The sequence below is a fragment of the Ptiloglossa arizonensis genome, chromosome 3 (assembly GCF_051014685.1).
Source record: "Ptiloglossa arizonensis isolate GNS036 chromosome 3, iyPtiAriz1_principal, whole genome shotgun sequence".
Lineage (NCBI taxonomy): Eukaryota > Metazoa > Arthropoda > Insecta > Hymenoptera > Colletidae > Ptiloglossa > Ptiloglossa arizonensis.
The window spans coordinates 27,520,065-27,537,045 of NC_135050.1; the positions used below are offsets into that span (position 1 = coordinate 27,520,065).

Sequence of the window (16,981 nt, forward strand, 5' to 3'; positions counted from 1 at the left end):
ACGAGAGAGATTCAAATCGAACCGGCCGTCAACCATGCCGACACGCGTGCAACGGAATGAAACTCGATCGGCCAGTCAAGGCCACTTCCCCTACCGAGATCGTTCTCGTTCTCTTTCTCTCTCTCTCTCTCTCTGGCGACGCACGCCAGTCCGTTTGACGGACAGGAGCGGGTACGCGCTTGCGCGACGAGTCGAGACACGGTGGGGATCTGGTGGCCCAACGATACGGTGGGGGGTAGACTCTCGGTGGCCTTGAACGCCGATTGATTGCGTTCCGACCGTAACGAAGGGAAATGGCGATTAGATTTTTTACGAGACGACCGTCGAAACGTCCAGTTTGCTCGATCATCGAGACCGATCGAAATTGTCGAAGAATCCTTCCGTCGAATTATCGTTCGCTTTGCACGTCTCCGAATCTCGCTCGGATCGCAACCTCCTCTCGCTAGAGGGTTAAATTCAAAGGGTGCGTTAAGGCGAAGCAAGGGGTGGGATAGAAAGCGTTGCGACGATTCCCAGTCCATTTGGGCGTGTAAAAAATGTTGTCGAGATTTTCGGGTAGTTTCGAATCGGTGAACGGGGGGGACAAACGAGTGTGAGCATTTCCATTCTATCTACGGTGCGAATAATAAAAAGCTACGCAAAAAGCTGCTAGTTTCCGTGAACAATAATAGCGCGCGTACGGTGTAACGGGGGAAATATTACGGGAAGCGAGGCTCGCCGGAAGAACGGGCCGGGGAGTGGGGGTGAGCGGTAGGGGACGGAGGAGGAGGTGTTCACGGATGGATTGGTCACGGCCAGGGCCACGGGCAAAAAAAAAAAGCGAAAACAAACGCACAATCAAGGTTTACATCGCATTTATTTTGTTCCTTTTTTTTTCTTAGTAATTGTATAATCAAGGTAATATTACAATTCAGCGTTCAGAACAGCAACCGCCCCTAAAGTCTCTTTCCGTTACAACGTTCACGCATATAGGCAGCAGGTGCGGCCCTGGTCGCTCTCGGGTTACATACAATCAGGATCCAGATTGGTAAACAATTAATACTCTAATATGTTACAAAAGAGGATTGCTGCTTTGCCTTGTTCCGTGTGTTTCTTTCTTCTCGCCACCTTGACAACGTTTACGGATATGCGCGGGCTACCGCACTACGCACGGGTACGCCTACCCCCTAAACGTTCTAGGCCTATGCTCGCCTAAAATCCATTGAAAATGTTACAGCACAGCGGACCGACGAAGGGTAGGTACCTTCTTTCTCTTCGTTTCTTTCGTTTGTTTTCGTTTCGCATTCTTTTCGTATCTTCCGAGATCCACAAAATAAATAATTATTAACATATTACATTCCTCTTAGAAATACTGCGTTTACCTATTACTTTTGCGTGTCTCTTAGCGGCTATTCGTATACATTCGTTAACTAGAATAGTTGTTACTGCTTAGGATAGCGCCACACACACTTCGTGTCTGGGTAGGCGTCTAGGTACTAGGTAGGTACGTACAATGTAGTAAATCTCGCTCGCATCGGAGCGCCTATTCTCGTTCGTATTCTCTCGCTTCACCGAGAACCGCGAACCGAAGGGAAGGAAGCGAAACAATCGATCGAAAGAACAAGAAGAAGCGGAGGAGAAAGAACCCTCTAACCTTCTGTTTTTCTTTTCGGCGTTATTACCAAAAAAAAAGAAAAGAAAATAAAAGCTGCCCGACTCGAGAGGAACGCGAGCGCGCTTCGTATAAAAAACGTTTCTATATAATATTTAACAAAATTATCGAACATCAATATATATATATATATTTTGTACCGATCGAAAGAAACACGTTTTCATCGTGTGCCGCGTTCGATCGAGGGTCTCGCTCCGTATCTTTCTCTCTCTCTCTCTCTCACTCTCACTCTCTCCATCTGAATCTGAATCTCTATCTCTATCTCTCCCCATCCCGATGCAAAAGAGGTGGGGATGCTCGAGAAGCGATCAAGGCAACGATAGAAACGTGTTCTCGTGTCGTTCCGCAGACGATAAAAAAAAAAATTAACAAAAACATAACATCAACAGCAGTCGTAGCATGACACGCTCCGGAAGGGGTGTATCGTCGAGCGCGTACACGTTCGAGAAGCGGAGAAACGATGGTACGCCGAGTAAACGAGACACGCGGGGGAAGGGTAGACGCGATTACGTACCGACGAAGTATCGTTTATTTATTTTTTCTTTCTCTCTTTTTTTTATTTTTTTTTCATTTTTTTTTTTTTTTTTTTTTTTTGCACAACGATCCGCGAGGGGAAAAGAATTTGTCACCGGGATATACCGCGCGGGGAAGGAGTCGTCATCGTCGAACGTCAACCCTCCCCCTGATTCGTTCGAGAACCTCGACGCTCGTGGACACTTCTCTACTTCCTAAGCGTTAACTTACTAAATAGTTTTTTTACCTCTCTCCTTAGCGTTTTCGTTACGTATTTAAGTTTCGGGGAATTTGCGCGCACCCTACCGCACCGTACCACCGTCGGCCAGTAACAAAGCTAAACGGGGGAGGGAGAGAGAAAAAAAAAAAAGAAAAAGGAAAAACAGAAAAAGAACCGACGACCGACTCGATATTTTCGATTTTGCGGTTTTCGTTATACTTTCTTTCTTTCGTTTTCTTTTTTTTTTTTTTTTTCGTTCTTTTCTTTTCCTTCACTTCTCTCCGTTTTCTGTTCTTCGTTTCTTTTCACGGTTGTGTGTTCGTGTCTGTCTTTATTCGTGTTTTTGCTGCGTTGCGCTCGTTCTCTCCATCCGGTCGATCTTTCGCAATTCGAAACTCGGTGGAGATATCCGTGTAAGTGTGGGAGCTACTCCGATAACTCACCCCCTCTATCTACAACACTACTGCGCCAAAGCAGGAACTACAGATAGAGAGACCAGAAAGTGGTGGCTGGAGGGGGGATACTACGACAATACTAGGCTTGTACGGACGTCACTGTGCACTTGGATACTGATTGGTCTGCCGGAATATTGGTCAAAGTGAGCTACAGGAGGTTCCGGGGGGTGTGTGTGGGGGGGCTGGTTGGCGCGGGGAGCGGGAGGCGGGTTCGTCACTCACCGGGTGCAGCATCCGATTCGCCGCAACCGATAAATTGACGATCGACAGATACGCACATCGACCATCTATTTGGCATTACAGAGACAGTGGATGCAGCCTGCCACTCACCTGGAACAGAAATCAGAAACGTACGGGTTAGCTGACGCACGGGTGTTTCGATCGCTCGGAGGCGCCATTCTTTTCTCTTTCGAGGCGCGCGTTTAACCCTTTCGATTTGCAATATCGTGCGAGACTCGTGGTATGGAAATCGAACCGAACGCAAGGACCGAGGGTGAAGCTTAAATTTTTTTCTTGAAAATATTTGAAAAAAACTCGTAATGTTTCCAAAAAAAAATTTAGTTCACGAGGACAGTGAGGGTTGTGATCTCGATGTTGATTATACACGCGCTATCGAAACTCGAATCGTAGGGTAAGGGGTTAAGTACGATTGCAAGTAAACATATAAATAAAGTCTTCCTAGTGGAAGTAGAATATCGTTACACGCGTTGCGGAATAGTTTCCAATAAATTAAAAATGGTTATGATACAATAGCAACGCGTAACGACCATCTAGGATTTCACCCAAACCCTTTTCAAATCTTACGTATCTATTCCACAACGTGTATCGTTCGTGCAAGAATAATGGAGCATCTTTTCGTCCATCGGTATTCTCGTTCCAAAGCTTAATAAATCTAACGACCGATCGAAAGGACCCATGGTTGATATCGTAGAGTCGCTAAGTTAAACTTTCCATTCGTACCCTGTACAACTACAAATGTAATTTAAGATAACAATACTGGCTGCTGCCCACGCGAAACACTAATAAATTACGCGTTCGAAATGTCATCGTACCAAGAATTAGGTATATCCGAGTTGAACTATATCGACGTTGTCTAGGAATATTTGTTATTTTCTCTATGCCCACGGATCGTCCATTTTCTCCATGTTCTCGGCCGGTAGGCAACATCTACGTTGATTTTCTCTCGTCGAGGAGGAGGCGTCGGGCGACAAAGATTTAAAAAAGGAAATACGGAACAGCGCCATTCGTCTGTAGGGTGAGGGGGTGGCGGATTGTCCGTCGGTGCAGCCCGGTCGTTTCAAGGTTCGACTCTTCGGGGGTACGTTCATATGTTGAGCGTGTCGAGGACACGACGGGTCGGGTCGTCCGGCGCTGGTTCAGCTCCTTTTGTAATGGGATGAATGCACGTGGTGCCTTGTCCGGCCACACGCACGTTGAGCCCGAGCTTTCGTGGTGTCTGTATCTCGGGATATCGATAGCTCGCGTTAAGAGCGAAAGGGGTTGGGTCGGGAAGGTCTTAGGGTGGAATGGCAGGACACCGAGCCAGCACGCTGCCAATCCACTGCCAGTTTCTCTCTTCCTTTCTTGCGCCCCTCCGACGTTTTCTCTTCTTTTTTATAACCGTTTCGTGCTTTCCAACCCCCGACCCTCTAACGCCTCCCTTTCTTACCGCGTTTCGATGCTCGGAGAATTCGATGGCTCTCCACTCGCGTACGGCTTCTCCTCCGTTTCTTGGATCTCTTTCGGTCAATTTTTACAGGGAATTACGAGGGTCGAACGACCACGAGCTACACCCACCGCAGGTAAGAGAACGATGAGGAACGTGAGGGCGAAGACTCGTTCGAGTATCGAATTTTTTCGAACGCTCCACCGAAGAAGAAACAATTCGATACCTCAGAGGAGAGCTCTGCCCCTTTCGATTTTGAGAAAAGGTGGGCTACGCGGCACCGGGTCTGGACAACATGGCGGACGCGGTACGACGTTTCGTACGGCGGTGAAATATTTAAACTAGATCGTTGCTTCGACGAGACAACGGATAAAAAATTCCGCGTTGTTCGGGGATACGGGTAATTTCGAAGGTTCTTCCGCGCTAGTTTTCCGGCGTGTTTGCGTTTTTCTTTGTTCGTCGCGACTCTCGGTTGTACCACGGTGCCATCTTTCATTCCTCGAGCGGCGCTCGCGATCGCAGTCGCGGGCCAGAAAATGAATCACGAATGTCCGTGGAGGCGGAAGCGTTGTTCTTTATTTCTGGAAGGATTTCGAAAAAGTTGTTTGCCCTGGCCGCGTCGGCCGTCGTGACAAAAGCGGATAAAGAAACGGAAAGGTAGAGAGGATGTTCCCCCGGGTCTTGGCAAGGTCGGCACATTTTACAGCCGCAAACTCGCGCCAACTGTTCGATCTACCCTCTTATACGACCTGCCTCCTCGCTCGTCCTCGAATATATTCGCCCCGAGCGTGTACATCTCCGACTCGCGTTATTTTCATCGTTCCCATCGATTGATTTTTCGGCCCTTTGCGCAACCCTCTCGAGACCGATATTTATCCAACCGGATTCGACCGATAGGACAAACATCGCTCGACGAACGAAAATAGGTTAACCGATCGTGCGAGTTCGAGCGGATATCGTACGATTCGTTTGTCGAGCGGAATCGAAAGACCCATCGAGCCCTTTATACTCGATGCATCGTTTGTGCATACGCGTGGGTATACGTCTCGAGCAATCTTGACAAGATCGTAATACACGACAGAATGACAGTTACTATGATTATCTATAATAATGATATAAAATTAGATCGTTCAATAAGAAATCGTGCTATCGTCGTTTCAGTTTTCTAAAAACAGTACTACTGTTTGACGAACACGTGCGAAGTTTCACGTAGACCTCTCAACTCGTTCGTACAATCACAATTGTTCAAAGTTCAAGTGTCACAGTATTTTTTAAGATGGAAAAACCGAGAAAACTTATCAAACAACATAGTACATTAGATCACATTCAAAGTGAACTTACCAGCCGACAATTCCAGCAAAAATGAACCGTTCTCTTAATTAAATAACTAAAGAAACGTAACGCAATTACTGTTGTATCCCGATATAAAATTGCACGATAAGGCGATACGAAGTCAAAGCTGGATAGAACGAGTACCTCGAGAGAGAGATACGTAGAACGATAGACGCGACAGCGAAATGGAGTCGAAGGTAAAGTTTTAGCGAGCGATGATTCACGGAGCCCGTAAGTTGATAAAAAGTGGCAAAGTCTTCGACTTCGACGAAGAGCTCGCGCGGAACGAATCGACTGGCAGGAAGTACTCGAGAAACGTATTCAAGGAGATGCTACGGAACCGCCCCGCTGTAACGTTTGTTTGTAACGCGGCTGTATTTCATTTTTGCCGTAGTTTGCTTTTCGGCCTAGAGTCACTTCGCCTTCTAGCCCCCGGGGTTCTCTGGAACGAACGCCGGCCAGCGAGTGTAATGTACGTACACGAGCGTCGCTCCTTCGCGCATTTATCAGGATTTCCGAAGGAAGCCGGAGTTTTTAAGCCGCAATAAATTCCCGTTCCGCGTGCCTTTACGTCGAGAGTCTAATGTTGCTTAAAGCTCGCAAAAACCGAAGGCACAAATCTCGATGCGCCGCGCGGCAAAACAACCTTATCCGTCATCGCGGAGACGGTGTCTGCTCGCGTTACATCCGAACGAATCCTGCGAACGTCCACGACTCCGTCCGGATATCCTGTTCTAACGAGCAACCTTCGCTCGAAAGCAGTTCACGATGTTTCACGAACCATTTCACTGAACCTGGATCGATAACGTACCTGGAAACCAGTGGTCGAAGGAGAGAAATCTTTCGCGGAGTGAGAGTTTGCAAAAATCGTCTCCTTCGAATCGGGGAAGTATTCAGAACGTAACCAGATTCGATCTTTCGAGACACTTTGCTCGAGCGACATCCCGAGATCTCACTCTGAGCAATTAGGTACCAAATATGGACCATCGAAGTAGAGATTTTACAAAGAAGTCCTCTCGAACAAAGTCGTATCGCGTGACGATTGTCACGTTTGTAGCGACCTCGAACTAAAAGTAACTCAAACACGAGAGAAGACACGATAGTCAATGATTCTAGACGCGATGAATCTTTTGGAATTTCAGAATCGTAAACCCTTTTGTGGGATTATGGAATTGTTCAGCACAAGAGAAAATGTAAATAGAACGTTTATTTTTAGATAAATGTAATACAGTCGTGCAGCGGAGTACGGTTACGAACAACTGAAGAGATCGTAACGATCACGTCGGCACACCAACGGAAAAAATAGGCAAGCCGGTTTCGAGCTCATCCACCGTTCCTTGACTTCTCAAGTACTGCATGGTTCGATGTCGTTGTATTCCAACACCTTTGATCGGTGGTTAATCCGCGAGTAAATTAATCCGCGAGTAAATTAATCCGCGTTATCGAGCACGATTCACCGGAAAGTGTCCGAGTCTTGGTCGAGGATAACCGTAGCGGTCGAGAAAGTCGTCCGGATCAATTAGGTTGGCGAGCGAGCGAGAGAAACAACCCCTTCGTAACGAAGAGCTCGTCGGGGCGAATTGAATCGCGGAACGATTCGAGGAGGCGCATCGGGTGCGCTCGAGAGATTCGAAGCGAACGAATCGAGAAAAAATCACCGAAGGTAATATCCACGTGGAAGGACCGCGTTCCGGGATAGAGAGGGCAGAGAGGGAGAGAGCGGGCGAGGGGGAGGCAAGGGATGGGGTTGAGCACGGAGCGGTTATTATCTATCGCTCTCGTTACCACAGGTTGCTCGTAAACCGGCCGCATCAAGAGGGTGGGGCGTTCGGGTTGGAGAGCAGAAGCATAGGTAGGTAGATACCGGTACTCATATCGTTGTCGTCGTCCCGTACCCTCGTACCGCCGCCGGTAAACCCCACTCTCGCTATTTTCATCGGTTACCCCTGCAGGATATCGCGGCGTGGCGAATGGACGGCCGCGTCGAGGGGGCACTTGAAAAATCTCGACTTACGAGTGCCTTTCTTCCATCGATTCCCATCCTCGCCGATCGCTTGTCCCTTCGATCGGTTTTTTTTCTTTTCTTTTTTTTTTTTTTTTATTCTTCTTTTTCACGAAATCTTTATTTCGAAGAGACGTCGAGGATCCCTCCGTACGATAATAATGAATTTTTTCCCTTTCCTTTCGTCCCCGATTCGGTCGGACGTTCCACGCATCTTGAAGTAATTTCAATTTTTGAAATACTTTAAATTGCGCAAGGAAACTGTCACGGATCGAGTCTTTTGGCAATTTTACTTAACGCGTGCTTTCGATTATCGTACGAGTGAAACGTATCGAATATTTCGAGTAGTCGCGGGTAATACGATGTTAACAAACGGACGTGAAATAGAAAATGGTCGTCATCGTGTACACCGAAAGAATTACGACCGTGAATTATATTTACTTTACAGGGTATTATCGATAATATTCCGAATCCCGTTGCCTATATCGAAAGTCACCGACAAGCCGACATTGATTTTTCGAGCTACGTTTAGAAAACACCGTCCACCCCGAAAGTCCGTAAACATACGATCCCCAGGTTGCGCGCACGGGCACATTTTTACGTTTACCGATAAAAGACCATCCCCGAACCCAAGCGTCGCGACTATTCGGTATTCTCGATCGTGAGAGGATCGCCGAATTCTCGCAGGAGATACGTGGAAATCCGCAAACTCCCCGCTAAGACAGGGAACCATAATTTCGGTACGTTCGCAGTCTATAAACGCGTAGGGAACACAATGATGATCGATATTTCAAGTCCGAGGGAAGAGACCGCGCGCGCGAGCGAGAGAGAGAGAGAGAGCACGCGCGGCAACAAACGAACCGTGCGGCGTGTCGAGTGCGAGCAGGGACGAGGTGGAGTTGGAGGAGGTTGCGGAGGAGGTTGCGGAGGAGGTTGCAGAGTAGGAGGAGGAGGAGGACGAGGAGGAAGAGGAGGAGGAGGAGGAGGAGGAGGAAGAGGAGGAGGGTCGAGACGGGTAGACGGGACGGAGGAAGTTCGCAGAAGCATCGGATTGAGATCGAGTCGCAGGTTTTTTATCAGGGCGACGTTGCACGAGCGCGAATTGCGCGTAACCCCCGCGGGGCAACAGCACGCCCGTCGCGACAGGGGGCAGCACCAACACCGTACCGGACCGATACTGCGTGGTGTGTAGTTGCTGCGAGCAGCCGCTGCACCAGGAACTCATAAATCTCCGGGGATATAGATGGCTCTAGTGTCGCGTGAGGTTGCAAGCTACCCCATGCAGGGTGCCGTGGAACGCCCTCCCGCCCCTACTCTATCCCCCGTACCCAACCGGCGTCTCTCTCACCGGTTCTCCGTTCGTCGTCTTTCTCCCTTGGTCGGTCCGCGGTGGTGCGGGTTCTCGTCTCTCCGTCGTTCGAGAGCACGGCCCATCGGTCTTCCTCCGTTCTCGAATGCGTCGAATTACCGGAATCCCACCTTCGAAACCGAAGGTGGTCCCTTCTAGCCGAGCCGTGGCGGTTGCGGCCGTACGGCCGTACCCCGTACGGCCGCCTCTCTCCCTCGTACCGATCGCTCGGGAACCCCGCGATATTTCAACGGTCGAGTTGCACGGTGTCTCGCTACGAGCACGCAATCGTCACGGACGATCGCCTCGTCGAAACGTCGAGTTCGATGGCGCGGTACGCGATGTAAAATCGCTACGGGGAAAAAGAGGAATGTAACGCGCGGCTCTGACCCGCGCGACACGACCGAGACCGAGACCGAGACCGAGACCGAGACCGAGAAAGGAGGACCCGGAGAGACTTCCTTCCCAACGGAGGACACCACCTCTCCTCTATCTGCCCACGCGCGGATCTAAGAGAACCCGAAGCGTTACGGCCGCGCGTCCCTCGCGGACTCCCATCGATCCTGGCGGCCCGCGAGACCGAACACAGTTCCGTGTCTCGTATAATTGAATCGTCGAGCGGAACCGAGCCTCGAGACGGTGGACGGGGTGCTCGCAGGGGACGAGGAAAAGCATCATATTCGATCGCGGGTGACGAGGGAAGACGACGGGAATGGAACGAGCAGGAAATAAGAGGCTCTCGCGCCAGACCCGGCGATCTACGATTCGTGCCCCCGCAGTGTTTACACAGCCGACATTTCCAACCGTTCCCCGGCGAAATATTACCGTATCGCCTCGTGCCGGAGAGTGATATCGCCGGGTAATATATCGTTTCGTATGTTTTATAGCGACGCGTACTCGCCCTTACGGTGGGTGTACCTGGGAGTGCAGATATCTTGGGCCGGGTGCGACCGACACCGACTCGACGACCAACGTCGACCGTACACCAGGGGACCACGGACTTTCGTAATTTCGAGATGATCGATTTTTCAAACCAAGTCTCTCGACGAAACGAGAGTCCTTCCGTGCAACGTTTCAGAACGTTTCGAGCCAACTCGAGTTCCACGTCCATTCGTAATCTCTTCGAGTATCTAGGAAGACACCTAGGCTACGAGTATCCGATGATAAGTACACCGTGCGATATTCGCTCGGATCGTAGAGAAAAAAGAATCGCGAAGGAGTCTCGGATCTTGCGATTCCCGCTCGTCTCGAGAAGCAGAGTGTCCCCTCGAGAGTCGAACGAGAGGGTCTTTCGGCAGCGTGGAAACGCAACGTGAACGCGAACGTAACGCACGCGGATCGTTAACGATACCTCTCTCTTTCTCTCTCTCTCTTTGAAGCGAGAACGCGGAACTCGATTGGACGGACCGCGCCGGAGCAACGGGTCCGTGTAGCGTCGTCGTGGCGTCGCGTAAGGGGGAAACTCGAATCGGGCGGTTGCAGGTGCGAATCGGGCAGATTCGGCGCGAGAGTCCGGTTGAAATTTTAAGCGGATGAGTACGGATATCTCCGGGCTCGCAGACTCCAGGATGTGCCGGGGAGAAATGCGGGAATACCTATAAGCCGACAGCGAGAAAGAGCGCCCTGCCGAGCCAGAACTGCATGTTGGTACGGCTCCAGTGTAGGAGTAAAACGAGTACATAGGTCCGAGAAGGAGGAGACGGAGGACGAGCGAGAGAGAGAGCGAGAGAGCGAACCGACCGTGGGAGAGAGAGGAGCAGACGCGGGTCCAGGGGCCAGAAAGCCAGAAACCGAGCAAGCCGCCGAGCGAGCCAGCCAGACCAGCCAGCCAGCCGAGCCAGAGAAAGGAGAGAGGACGACGCCGATGATGAATCACCCGCCAGGAGTGAGCAGGAGTAAAGGAGAGAGGAGAGCAATAAGAGGGCGCGCTACGCAAAAAAGGCTCGACGCTGGAACGCGCTAGACCGAGTCGCTAACTGACTTATCTACACATCGGAGTATCAAGCCGTCCACGGCGCACGGCTGTGTAATGGGCCGTTCGGGGTATTTCGGTTGGACGAGTTTAATAAGCCGCGAAACGGTGAATATCGGGCCCGTCGAGGATCCCGACGTTTCTTTCGCGTTTTCCTTTTACGTTTCGCGAACGATAACCGCTCTCCGTCGACGATCGAGCGAAGGATTCCGGCCACTATCGAGACCGACTTTCTCGACGCGAATTTCGGAAAAGACGAACGATAGGGAGCGAGAGAGTAGGAGGAGGAGGAGAATCTCTTCTCGTTTGTATTTCTTGCGATATAAATAGGCGTTGATTAATCGCACCGCCCACGGAAAGAGCGCGTTACTCGCGGAAGAAATCGATGCTTCGGCTGAGCGAAATAATTCTCAACATCTCGAGGAAGATAGAAATCCACAGCGTCCGTAACGTACGGCCGACGATCAGTGGTATCCCAATTGAACGCTCGACGCGAGAAGAATGCCTTTCTTCGCATCGATGCTTATTGCATCGTAAATAGTTGTGGACGTGGACGTTCGTTCGTTCGTTCGTTCGTATCGTTCGATCGCGCCGCCCTCGGACACTCCGCGTTAGAGTGCGTCGATTAAAATTATTTTTAACCGCTAGGAAGCTTCGAAATCCGAGCGATAGGGCCAACGATAGTTTGGGCAAATGGACGCTCGACGCGAGAGGAAAGTCTCTTTTTACGATGATGTTTAGGGTGTTGATTGTAAGTTCGACGATGGAAATGGAGTTTCGAAGGTTTAATTTTTCGCGCGACGCGAGGGAAAAGTCTCCTCGTCCACGTGGACGATATTTCTCGCCTCGCGAACGGTCGCTGATGTTCGTTCCTTCGGTACGGTTTAATCGCGCCGCCCTCTCTCGACTCTCGGAACCGCGACTCGTTCTCGTATAGACGGTGATCCGGGCTGGGGCCACTGGAGGGCGAAACTGTGTCGTGGAAGGCGAGAAATCGCGAAGCGGTAACGCGAGTAATCGGTATCGAGAAAGCTGAATCCTTCCCGTGGGCACGCGAGCGGAGGAAAATCCGAGGGTTCGGGTTTCGCGTCGCCGAGGAAATTGGGTTCGTCTCGCGGAGCAGCCGGGGGACGAGGAAGCGAAAGAAGTTCCAGTATCGTCAAAGACCACGCGGATCGTGCCGGTGTGGACGTGTGCACACCGATACGGTTTATATAGAAGTTGCGTTCGCTCGGTCACGGGTAATGGTTTTACGAGCGTCAAGGGTGATATAAAGAAAATGAAAAACACACCGGCGCTGCTGCCAACATGCGCGGGATATAACTATGTTGTTGCCGTCCCCCTCCTTTCCGTCTCCGCTTCTTCTTAAGTTTATACACCCGAGGAGGGAAGCGCGAGCGACCGACCGAGCGCATACGTATCCGCTCGTCCGTTCACCGGCGCGCACGGGCGCACGCGCGCACGCACACCGGCCTACTCAAAATTCCGACCCTCCCCCTGTGATTTAACTCCCCGCGGAGTGCGTCGCAATTAGTTCTCATATTTCGCGCACCACTCGTATCCCCTGAACTTTTAACTCTCCTTCGGCGGCGTGCGCGCGACCGCGAGAACGAGAGCGAGAGCGAGACCGCGGACATGATTCACGCCGCCAAGAAACGTAAACTTTCCTTCGAAACTTTTATTCCATTGTCGGTTTTTAGTTGGAAACGAATAATTCAAACCGAAAACGGCCCGATGCCGGAATAATTTCGGGTTTCGCGACGCAAACCGGGGCCGACTGTTACTCTTTAACCCACTCCATCCCGCCATCATGATTTAGGAAGACGCGCAACTTTCTGGGCCATTGGAATAACGAAGGGACGCGGTGGAAGGGCTCGCGAACGACCCTCGCATTTTTTTTTTAACGCGCTCCGAACCGAATGGCTCGCGTCTAGGGGTGACTGCACCGCCATTGTCTCTTCTGTCTTTTCGCGCGGCTACCAGCTTTGCAAAGTTACATTCTCCGTTTCGAATTTCGACACGTTTCTCGCGAGATCACCGACCACGGACGACTCGACTCGAGTTTCGAGACCTATAAACGAGGACGGAGCGCCTCCTCGATAAAAGACTCTCTCCCCTCTTTAGAGTACAACGACGTCGAACCCTTGGACCACCGAGCTGTACCTCCGTATTCGACCTAGCCAGGTTTCTCCAAAGACCGAGCTCGACCGAGACTCCTTCCGGAGGAAGCCGCGTACCAACGGTGCCTCCGAGAACGGGAAAACAAACAAAAAAAACGAACACACGAGACGGAAAATTCGAGGAATATTTTTCACGCGCGGCAGGTGCATTTCGCCGCTTTTTCCAAACTTTTCGCGCCCGCCAGAAGTGCATCTTTCAGCCGGAAGTCAGAGTCCCGCGGAGTGTATCGCAATTAGGCAGTGTCTTCGCCCCCTCGGCGAACACTCTTCCGCAAGTTCCTCGCTTTTATGCGCGATCCGTGGACGCGGGAAAGTTTGCGGGAACTTTACCAAGAGTCTCGAAAGGTTATTTCGATATTGCAATGTGTGCAAATGGGTCGACGACGTGGACGCCGCGAGGGGGATGCCGATGCATCGGGACTCCTGAAACGCGCGAGGAATCTCACCGACAGGGGGATGCGGGGCCAAGGAACGCTTTAACGTTAACTATAATTCCTAGTTCGAACATCTGTACCGGTGATAAAATTCCGCGGACTTTTTTCCATTCCTTTCGACTTCGAACGGTACAACGATGATTACCTTATCCTCGTCGAGGGACCGAGTTCCTCGTAGTCGAACACCGTTGCGAGTTATCGGCGATTCGTTCCGTAGCATTGTTTTTATTGTTGTTACTATTACGCGTTTACTTCCGTATAGACTTTTGCTGCCAAACAAAACCGATCCTTCAACATTTCTAATTCCCGGTACAAATCCGGCGAACTCTCACCTATTACCTTCAAAAACAAAGCTCGGTTACTCTTTTCACCTTTGCTCGTCGGTACTTTGTCCGAGATTATCAAACTACCACACAGGTAATTCTACTCGTCGCTTCGTTCAAATTTTCTTGAAAATCTGACGCGATCGTTACTTAACTTCTCTCTTCGCCGACGTAATTGTCGTCTCGTACGTTACTTCTCGCTTTTACCTACGATTCTACTTTCTTCGCCGAGTATCGTTGTTTCGTTTCCCTTCGACGCGTACGATACCTCGACGAGACAAAGACGAGGCCCCGTTTCGCCACCTAATCCCACGTACTCGATAAACCCGACTCGATTCGAGTACGAAAGAATAATACGAAAAAGTGCCACGCGCGATGTATCGTCCGCGTACGGAACGAGCTGTCCGCAGGTAGCTTTTAAGGTTAACCTCGGAACTTATCGCGCGAACGGCGACGATTAAGAACGAGACGAACGTGAAAGGGAATCGGGATGAAATTTAAAAAGGAGAAAAGGATCGTTGGTAGACGTCGACCTCGATACGGAGAATCCCGAGGAATGTGTCCGAGGACGGGGCAATCGGTAAGGCGTGAACTACGAAATTGACGGGAGTCCCTCGCGCGGCGGATAGAGACATTAATCTCGTTCCGCGATAAAGTAAAGTGAACAATGATAAATTCCGCGCGGGATATTTATCACGCGCGCGGTCAAGGAACATTTAGCTCGAACCACTTTATTTCAACGCGATCTTGCCTCACGGGTGGTCTGTATAAATAAGCCGCCGTCCGAAACTGGAAACGCGCCGCGGCGTCGAGAGCGAATCGAGCGACTCCGATCCGATTCGTTTTACGCGGGTTTCTTTTTAATTAACGCCGCGCTGACGGCCCGTTATCGGTCGCAATTATTCCTCGCCGGACAGGATATGAGCGAGCCCCGGGAATTGATGGACAACGTGCCCGGTCGTTCTTGCCGCGTTAAACGAACCGTGTAATCGCGCACACGAGACACGTACCAGAAAACCAGCGAGCAGCGAGCAGCGAGCCCCGCGCCTCCCGTGTGCTTTTTCAGCCGCGCCGGAGAAGGCGTAAAACTGCTCGTGAAACGTTCGTCGCGGCGCTTTACCCGCGCGACAACTCGTGAAACACGCCCGCGCGCCCGCGCGCGCGTGCAAACTCGCGGAAGGAGGCAGTAAGTCGACTCGACCATGGTGGGGGTAATTAAACTTTTAGAACGAAACACGACGCCAACGCTCTACAACGAAATCTACGACGAAACGACCCTCGGACGATTTACTTTCAATTCGTTATTTTCGAAAACGATCTCGATGCGATACAGATGTAATTAACGAAATTTTTCAACGTTCTTGGAAAAATATTCTCGCTGTTGGAATTAGTTCTCGTTACGGAAGATCCGGTGAAATTTTGTACGACGGTGGACAAATTTTGAAAAAAAAAAGAAAATGGCGAAAGACGCGAGATCGTTTGGAATTACGTTTCGTCGCGACTCGACGAATCGAGTTTCCAAGTACGCGATATCTTCTCGAGACACCGCGATACGAGGATTTTTGTAGACTCCGCCTTCGTTGGTAACCGCGAGGACAATAAAGTGGAACAGGAACTACCGTTAACGAGATCGGGTTAGGAAATATAACCTCAAAGTTTCTTTTGTTTCGAAAAAGGACGTCGTGCGAGCGGGAGCACCCGTGCATCGACGGCGTTCACTTTTATCTCGTGGAAAAGGATGGGTACCGAGTCAATTAACACTCCCAAGTTCCCGTTTCTGAAAAACAAGACCACGCGGGACACTATATCACCGGTGCGCGATAGCGTTAATGGAGAATAGAACCGGCGGGACGTTGACTCTGAAAAATCGACACCATCGCGGCGACGTCGTGCCTAGAAAAATTAAGCGGTTACGTAAGATAATTTGGCAACGTCGCAGCCAGCCATCACGTTGCAGCCCGAACCGAGCCGGCTCGGTGGTGTGTATCGCGTGTGTTAGAAATATCCAGCCAGACGGAGCGAGGCGTATGCCCGTCCTCTCTGTGGCTAGCCAAGACCCGAAAAGCGAGTAAAAGAAAAAAAAAAAGAGAGAGAGAGAGAGTAGAGAAAAAGGAAAAAAAAAACGAACGACCGAGGCATGGAAGCCTTAGGTTTTGTGTTGCGAGAGGTTCTCTAGTCAGGCTGTGCCGTTGCCTCTTGTCCCGTTCTACGACCCACACCGTCCTAACCTCAAATCCGAAATGGTGGGGGAACGCACGAGGGGAGAGAGACACGAGGGAGACTCGAGGAGGAAACGAGCGAGAAAGAGAGAGAAATAGAGAGAGAGGGGGTAAAGAAAAGATCGAGATGGCGTTACGATTCTCCGTTTCTCTTCTTTTTCATTCGGCGTCTCTGCTGCTCTTTCCTCCGTTGACTTCGGAGCCCGGGGATTCTGGGAGTTTTTAGAGTGCGGCCCCCTCATTGTTGTGTAAATGTGGACCAATGGCGCCGGCAGACGGGGCGCTGCACACGTTTTAAATGCTAATACCCGGCTGTACAAAACCGGGTTTTGCGAAATTCGCGGCTTCCTTCGGCCCGTACCCCACCCCGACCGGCCCTCGTCCCCACGGATCAGCGACGCGGTTATTAAGTTATCAAGCCGCGCGGAAAAGCTTTTGTTTATGCTCGTTCGCGCGCGTCCCGTTTATACGCTTCCGCACGAAATTCGCTAGCCGGTGGATCGTAACGCGGACTAAAATCCACGATTGTTCCTTTTGCCACCGTTAACGCGACAAGTGTGCAACGCGATTCGCGTTCGAACGTTACCACGAGCCGTACGGTTCTTGCTCGAAGACGCGAACAACGAAACGATTCGTCGCGTTAATTTACGCGTCGTTCGTTCCTCG

At 50.7% G+C, this 16,981-nt stretch overlaps 1 protein-coding gene across 3 annotated transcripts in view; it reads right to left on the reverse strand.

Moving 5' to 3' along the window:
- Window positions 1–837: 837 nt before the first annotated feature.
- Ubx (ultrabithorax) overlaps window positions 838–16,981 on the reverse strand; it is a 165,469-nt gene continuing 149,325 nt past the window's right edge. For 2 of the 3 annotated variants that reach the window (XM_076305927.1, XM_076305925.1), the window contains one exon: window positions 838–3,169. The gene's annotated coding sequence lies outside the window, so the exon portion shown is untranslated. The remainder of the gene's footprint in view (window positions 3,170–16,981) is intronic. The other variant, XM_076305926.1, reaches the window with a different exon arrangement.